The sequence below is a fragment of the Chenopodium quinoa genome, unplaced genomic scaffold (genome assembly GCF_001683475.1).
Source record: "Chenopodium quinoa cultivar QQ74 unplaced genomic scaffold, ASM168347v1, whole genome shotgun sequence".
Lineage (NCBI taxonomy): Eukaryota > Viridiplantae > Streptophyta > Magnoliopsida > Caryophyllales > Amaranthaceae > Chenopodium > Chenopodium quinoa.
Window position 1 is genome coordinate 1,680,416 of NW_018743444.1, and position 8,694 is coordinate 1,689,109.

Genomic DNA, 8,694 nt, shown 5'->3' on the forward strand with positions numbered 1-8,694 from the left:
TGAAAATCTCATTGTCCCACATTGATGGGAGAGATTTTCATACTCCCATCATTACCTATAAATACCCAACTTGGGGCATTGGAAATGATGCTTGAGTGGGAGTTAAAAAGAGCATTCCATAATATTGGGAAAACTCTTAAACTCATATAACACTCGGGTTTTGGTCGGACCTTGCTAACCCCAAGGTAGCGGACCTTAAAGTTGTGTTCGCCTTTTGTGGGTGGATACCGTCGGAGGCGCGGCGCTTGACGTGCTCGTAGCTTTCAAGTAAGAGCCCCGGTTTTTGGGCAAAGCTCGCTTCGAGGGTAAGATTCGTTATCTTTTCTTTGTGATTATTTATTTATGCTTTATGATTTTAATATTGCGAGTGGTTCCTCGGGTCGGGGTTTGTTTCCGCAGTGAGTCAGACTCACCAAACCCCAACAGCGGTATCGGAGCCCCGCTCGTTTATTCTTATAATCATGTTTTTCAAGGTTTATTTTGGCTTAATTTTCTGGCTTAAGTTGCTAATTAGATTAGTAGCTCGGTTTTATTTATTTTAATCCCGTTTATAATGTCGAGTTTGGCCCACAACCCAGATTTTCGCCCAAGACTAGTGAATTTTGGGTGGAAAACGTGTTCTGGAAAGGTTTTTATCCCCAAGGGGCCCCAAGGGAACTGTGATTTTAGCCAAATTCTGACCAGAAATGCCTTTTTTGAGGGGTTTTTCGTTTTTGACGAAAATTTTTAAGTCTTTTCTAACCTTGAAATTAATGGCATAAATTGTTGATTATTTGCATTATTTTCTGCATTTTTATGTCCCCTTAAAGTACACTTACTTGGTAGTATTTGATGCTTAAAGGTTGATTTATTTTCACATAATTGCAAACTAATTGCTTTTTAGTGTGAAAATTTTATTTTTGAGGCTTCCTAAGTGTTAAAGATTCAATCTTTATTTGTGATAAGTGATTGAAACTTAAAAAAAAAACCACTAAATTCCATATTATTTTGTGTTAAACTTTGATATTTTAATCATTTTGAGTTGATTGGAAACATAAAGTTTCGATTTTTGTGATAGAAATTTGGTTATCTTCATGTTGGAAGATATAATTTTCAAGGATTCACAAAATTTAGATGTTGGAATTTTCATTACGAACATTAAAGTTCATATTTTTCCAATTTCCCTTTACTTTGTCAAATTCTCAAGTTTAATTTAAATTGATTAAATTGAAAGTGAGAAATTGCCTCTATTTTATGTTGCACCAAGCTAAACCAATTTAATTAAGAATGGTTCTTGGAATTATTTTGGTTATTTGCACTTTGAAAATTATTGGCGAGCCGAGCTGCATAGCAGCCCATATGTGGCTGCCAAGGTGGCAGCGTTGCCTTGCTTGCGGCCACACGCGCGGCAACAGCCACGCACGGCAGCAGCACACGCGCGGCAGTAGCACGCGGGCTGTAGCAGCCACGCGCGGCTGTGCCGTGGCAGCAGCTCGCGGGCATGTCTCGTGGGTCGTGTGTTCGTGTTTTTTGGCATGTGTGTATGCTTGGTGCGGTGAGATGACTAGCCGTAATATTGCTTATTTTTCCGTTTTATTTATTTTAATTAATTTTGTTTATTTTAATTAAAATTTTGGGAGGCAAGGCCTCGGTTTTGAGCGGCATTTGAAAAATTTCATTTTGACAAGTTTGGGTGCTACCAACTTAATTAATTAGATTAATTAAGGAAATGCGGAATTTAGTGGGAGCTTCAATTAGTAATGACGTAAATTATATAATCGGTTAAACAACTTTGACTAGTTTTAATTAGGCGTGTTAATCGGATTAACCACCTAGATTAGTTACTAGTGCGCGCGTTGTTTAAATGCATTTTACTTTGTTTTAATTTGTAAATTGCATGGGCCATTCACAAATAGTGAATGGATGAATTAAATATATATATTCTCTCTCACAGGTTTTATGAAATGGCAACTAGTGGGACCCGACTAGGATAGAAATACGGATTACGTGCCGTTATGTATTTTTGTAAATCTAAATACGGTCTACGCACCGTTAAGTATTTTTGTACTTTAATATTTAGATCATTCCTAGTTGTAGACAATAGTTTTTGCATAGTTTGGTTAAGTCTTGAAGACGGCATATCTTGGAAGACAAAGCCTTGAATTGCAAATGAAGACCTTTTGAAGATATGAAGAATTCAAGGGGTCATGCTAGTTGCCAATATGCATCTATAATTCCGCTTTATATTTTATGCTTATACATATATGTGTGAATTATTCGTTAGATGCATGTTTAGGTTTTCTTGATGTTGCGATGATTAGTTAAGTTCACTTAAATCAACCAAATAGAAATCCTAGGTCCCTAATAATATTGAGTCAAAATTGTCTTTCCAAAACAACACTTACTAACCGAACGAGAGTGATGGTAGGCTACGCCAAAGCGAGGTGCCATCACTTCTCCAAGGGGCATAAGGCACACCGGGTGTGCAAGTTGGTTTTGGTTTAACTCATCGGTATGAGTGAGGAGTCCTCACATACCGTGGCAAAAGAGATACGTCGTCAAAGATGCATTAGATGCGACGATTATCTAACCAAGAGTGGCTTAGAGCCATTAGCAAGGCAATGCTTACCCAAGAAGATTGAGTGTTTAAGACAAGCCAAAGCATGCTTAACCACTCTTTGTTTCTTCGGATCTTGGAATCGCCTTATTTTCACAAAATAGGGACAAATTTTACGTTTGAATAAGACGTTAAATAAGTATTGAAAATTTGCATGAATAAAATTCAATCTTATTTAAGTATTTTTGAATGGTTTTTCATTAAAATTCTTTCAATTGTAGAATCATGTCTTCAACCCCAAACAATCAGTTTTCATTGCGCTCAATTCTCGGCAAGGAGAAGTTAAGTGATGCCAATTTCCTTGATTGGCAAAAGGACTATGCCCGACGCTCCCAATGAGGATGTAACTCAAGCGGCCCTTAACCGATGGCAAGTAGCCGATCGAGATGTCAAGTGCGTAATGCTAGCCACTTTGTCTCCTGAACTTCAGAAAACCTTCTTCGAGAAGGAATCGACCTATGAGATCATTTCTGAGTTACAGAATATGTTTCAAGAGCAGGCTCGAACTGAAAGGTTTGAAACCCACAGGCAGATCCTTGAGACTAAGCTCAAGAAAGGAGATCCAGTCAGCCCACATGTGCTCAAAATGATCGGATTATTTGAGAACATGGGAAGGCTTGATGCGGGGTATTCAACTGAAATGGCTATTGACATCATTCTACATTCCCTTCACAAAGGCTATGACCAGTTCAAGATGAATTATACAACATGCATAACATGGAGAAAACCCTCACCGAGCTTCATGGGATGTTGAAGCAAGCTGAGCAAACGCTCAAGGATGAGGGAAATCATGATATGCTCATGGTTAAGAAGGGTAAGCCATTCAAAAGGGCAGACAAAAGGAAGAAGGGATTTAAGGGGAAAGGGATGAAGAACTTTCCGCTTAAGCCGAAAGCTACCAAAGACAACAAGGAGAAAAAGGTAGCATCTTCTAAGTCTGATTCCGAATGCTTCTATTGCAAGAAGAAGGGACATTGGAAGAGAGACTGCCTCAAATTCAAGGAAGATAAGAAGAACGGAATTGTTGCTTCTACATCTGGTATTTAAGTTATAGACTTTAACTTCACTAGCTCGGCTTCATGGGTATTAGATACCGGATGTGGCTCACACCTTTGTTCCAATTCACAGGCACTAAGGAACACTAGGAAGCTAGCGAAGGGAGAGATCGAGCTCCGGGTAGGAAATGGAGCAAGGATTGGTGCTATTTCCATAGGATCTCTTATTTTGTCTTTGCCCACGGGGCTAGTTTTGGAACTTGACAATGTTTATTGTGTTCCCAACATTACCAAAAACATCATTTCAATTTCGGCGTTGGACGCCAAAGGTTTTGAATTTCGAGTTAAAGACCAATCATGTTCATTTTATCTCGATAATGTTTTATATGGTACGCCACATTCAGAAAATGGTTTTTATGTGTTATCACTAGACAAGGAAATTTATAACGTTAATAATCCTGCAAAGAAAGCTAAGACTACACAGTCTAGTCAAACTTACTTGTGGCATTTTCGCCTTGGCCACATTAACATCAAACGCATCAAGAAACTTCTACAAGAAGGTATTCTTGACTCATTTGATTTAGAATCCTTTGAGAATTGCGAAGGATGTTTATTAGGCAAGATGATAAAGAAACCATTCTCCAAGTTAGGAGAAAGGGCCGGTGACTTGTTAGGACTAATACACACCGATGTATGTGGACCAATGAGTACACCCGCAAGGAGTGGTTATTGGTATTTCATAACCTTCACGGACGACTTTAGTAGATATGGTTATGTCTATCTAATGTCGCACAAGTCTGAATCGTTTGATAAATTCAAAGAATTTCAGAAAGAAGTTGAAAACCAACTCGGCAAGAAAATCAAAGCGCTTCGATCGGATCGAGGTGGCGAATATTTGAGCCAAGAGTTCGATGACCATCTGATAGAACATGAAATACTTTCAGAGTTGACACCTTCGGGAACTCCTCAATGGAATGGAGTATCTGAAAGGAGGAATCGAACCCTGTTAGACATGGTCCGATCTACTATGGGTCTTAGTGAACTTCCAATCTCTTTCTGGGGACATGCACTTTTAACTGCGGCACTCACTCTAAATCGTGCTCCGTCAAAAGCAGTGGAAAAGACTCCATATGAATTATGGACAAGCAAACAGCCAAGGTTGTCTTTTCTCAAGATTTAGGGATGCGAAGCATATGTCAAGAAACTCATCTCTGACAAACTTCATCCGAAATCTGACAAGGTTTACTTTGTGGGTTATCCAAAAGAAACCAAAGGGTATTACTTCAACAACAAATCCGAGAACAAAGTGTTTGTGCTCGTGATGGTGTCTTCTTGGAGAAGGAGCATCTCTCCAAAATGACAAGTGGGAGGAAAATCGAACTCGACGAAGTTCGAGAGGACGAGCAACAAGAACAAGTTGACAATTAAAGTACTTACCAAGCAGCTGTTGACATTGGTCAAAGTCAAAATACGCAAAGTCAACTTGACAATGCAAATGCTCAGTCCATTACCCTACGTAGGTCGACTCGACCAAGATCTCAACCTGACAGATATCTCGGTGTTGTATTAACCGAAGATCTGGACATCCTAGTAGTGGATGGAGATGAGCCGGCAACCTAAAAGCAAGCTATGACGAGCCCCGACTCTGCAAAATGGCAAGAGGCCATGAAATACGAAATGGACTCCATGTTTGAAAATCAAGTATGGGACTTGGTTGATTTACTCGCAGGTTACACACCTATCGGATGTAAATGGATTTTCAAGATGAAAACCGACAAAGATGGAAATGTATTTATTTACAAAGCAAGGCTGGTAGCAAAAGGTTACAGGCAAATTCACGGCGTTGATTATGATGAAACCTTTTCTCCAGTTGCTATGCTTAAGTCCGTTCGAATTTTTCTAGCGATTGCTGCATATTACAACTATGAAGTATGGCAGATGGACGTCAAAATCACCTTCCTCAATGGGATTTTGGAAGAAACAGTGTATACGACACAGCCTGAAGGTTTTGTCGACCAGAATAATCCTAAGAAGGTATGCAAGCTTAAGAAGTCCATTTATGGATTAAAGCAAGCAAGAAGGAGTTGGAATCTGCGATTTGATGAAGCCATCAGTGAGTTTGGTTTTATCAAAAATTCAGATCAGTCTTGTGTCTACAAGAAGGTCAGTGGGAGTGACATCGCCTTCCTAGTCTTATATGTCGATGACATTTTGCTCATTGGAAATAGCATTCCATTGTTAGAGTCTGTAAAGACTTGGCTCGGGAAATGTTTTTCAATGAAAGACTTGGGAGAGGCTCAGTACATATTAGGCATAAAGATCTATAGGGATAGATCAAAAAGGATGATTGGAATGAGTCAGAGTACTTACATCGATAAGCTACTGGCTCGATTCCAAATGGAAGGAGCCAAGAGAGGGCACCTACCCATGTCACATGGCATAATCTTAAGCAAGAAGCAGTGTCCAAAGACACCTGATGAGCGAGAAAGGATGAGTCGAATTCCATATGCTTCACTTATTGGATCGATCATGTATGCCATGATATGTACTAGGCCAGATGTATCGTATGCCTTAAGTGCTACAAGCCGATACCAATCAGACCCAGGAGAGGCGCATTGGACTGCGGCCAAGAATATTCTAAAGTACCTGAAAAGGAACAAGGAAAAATTCCTGGTTTATGGTGGTAAAGATGAATTGGTTGTTGAGGGATATACTGACGCAAGCTTCCAGACAGACAAAGACGACTTCAAGTCACAATCAGGATACATATTCTGTCTCAATGGAGGAGCGTTTAGTTTGAAGAGTGCAAAGCAAAGCACAACCGCTGATTCTTCAACTGAAGCCGAGTACTTGGCAGCATCTGAGGCAGCCAAGGAGGCAGTTTGGATTCGCAAGTTCACTAATGAACTTGGTGTTGTACCCTCCATCAAGGGTCCAATAGACCTCTATTGTGACAACAATGGAGCTATTGCTCAGGCTAGAGAGCCACGAGAACATCAGAAGGTCAAACATGTCCTGAGGCAATTTCACATGATTCGAGAATGGAAGTCAGAAGGTGAAATCAGAATTTGCAAAGTTGGAACGGATGACAATTTAGCCGATCCACTTACTAAACCTTTGCCTCAAGTGAAGCACAACAAACACATTGAGGCAATGGGAATCAAGCATGTCATGAACTGGCTTTGAATTCCATTTTATAGTGTTTTAATCAAATTTTGAACAATGTTGATGTAAAGCACCATGATGAACCATTCAGTTTTGGAGTAATTAAAATTTTCATGCAATTTAAATCACTCCGTCTCTATTTAATTGTGGTTTAGAATTAAATAATGAGTCCATTTGATTTTAATAAATATTAAAAATAGGGTATCAAGTCAATGGCTTGGATAAAGAAACACCTATTAAGTGAACATTGAATATTTTAATCGAAAATTATCCCTAATCAAGGTCATATTTTGTGGACAATTGATGACCATCAGAGATTAGTGTGTAGTATGATTTGTAGCACCGTTTCTTGTGCTATGAGGTTATAAATCATTTGCACAGGTATTGGTTTAGAACCATACTGGATCGACCTATGAGGATACTTTAACAGATTTAAAAATGGTCATAAGTATTTTCTCATTATTACTATCAGAACTCTTTTCCTTTGACCATGAGTAGTGGGAGATCTCTTGTTTGAGTACTGGTCCGCTTTGGTATCCGCCAAACGTCTGCCGTAACTGGGTATTATAAAGACAGATATCGGGCGGGTGAGTCCTCTTAGTAAGAGAAGCTACATTACAAGACTGGAAATGTCCCCTTACTAACAATAGGGAACATGTCTTGTTGTTTACAAGGCCTCTCGAAGAGCGAGACTGTGAAAAATGCATGGTTGTGCTCAGATGGATTTTAGAAATCATCTGCTTATTAATAGTCAAACTCGGATGTCGAGAAACACTTCTGGACGTAACAGAGATGACTTGTAATCTTACTCTGTAGTTCATGAAGAGACATGAAGAGACATAGGATAAGGGCTATACACTAAATGCACACTTGTCCGGAAGGACAAGTGGGAGATTGAAAGGAATGGTGTCCTTCGAACAAATGTATTATTCTGATAGCGGGTTCAAAATTATTAGAAAGCTAATATATTCAGTAAGGTCAAGTGATCGGAATGCCTGGGTGGAGGCCGCTTCCGATCAGTAATATTAATATAATTAATATTACAGCTTAATCTTGACTGAACCCTTCGGGTCACATCCAAGCAAAATATACGAATCAACTCGACGAATTAATTCGGAAGAAATTAATTCGTCGCTCATATTTGATATGCTTGATTTCTTTCATGCAATTATGAATGTTGTCGTTCACTTATTGCAAAGGTTTAGTTAAAATTACTTTGAAAACCTTAACATCTTCATTATCCACCATTTCCATAATAAGATGATAAAATTTTGAGAGTGTTAATGGATTACATGTGATTCATGATTTATTGTCCAAGCAATGGCTCCCAATCATTTTCATGATTTGAGACCTTCTACTTGACAACCTACAATCATTAATGTTCAACAACGAACCTTTCCATTTAACATCTATCTTATTATTGCCTTTAAGGCAACAATATTCTCAACATATATTTTAGTAGACTCCCCGATGATGCCTTGCTTGGGTTTCACTCCAAGCGACTCACAACGATTTGGGATACCCTAATCACTTGTGATCATGGAAATTTTCCTTAAATTCCCGCACATTATACATGGACGCACATCCATGTTACCATTCTCAAGCCACGACATTTCTTGCCTCGTGCTTATAAATGGCTTCCTTGCTAAGGATCTAATCCTTGTTAAGGTTTGTGCTTGCAACATCAAAACTCAAATTATATTTGTTTCCATGCGTCAAGAACTCATCCATGTACTTATATAAGTTCTTTGGATGTTCTTGACAATAATCTAATGATCTAATACTTAGATTAATGTCGATTGGTATTATATACGTACTTCACATGCTCTAAGCATTTAAGTCATCTGACGATTCCATATCATAGCTTTACATGATGGCTTTAATTCTAGAATTATTGTCAATTTTATTCCATCCATGTAACATTTAGCTCATACAGTT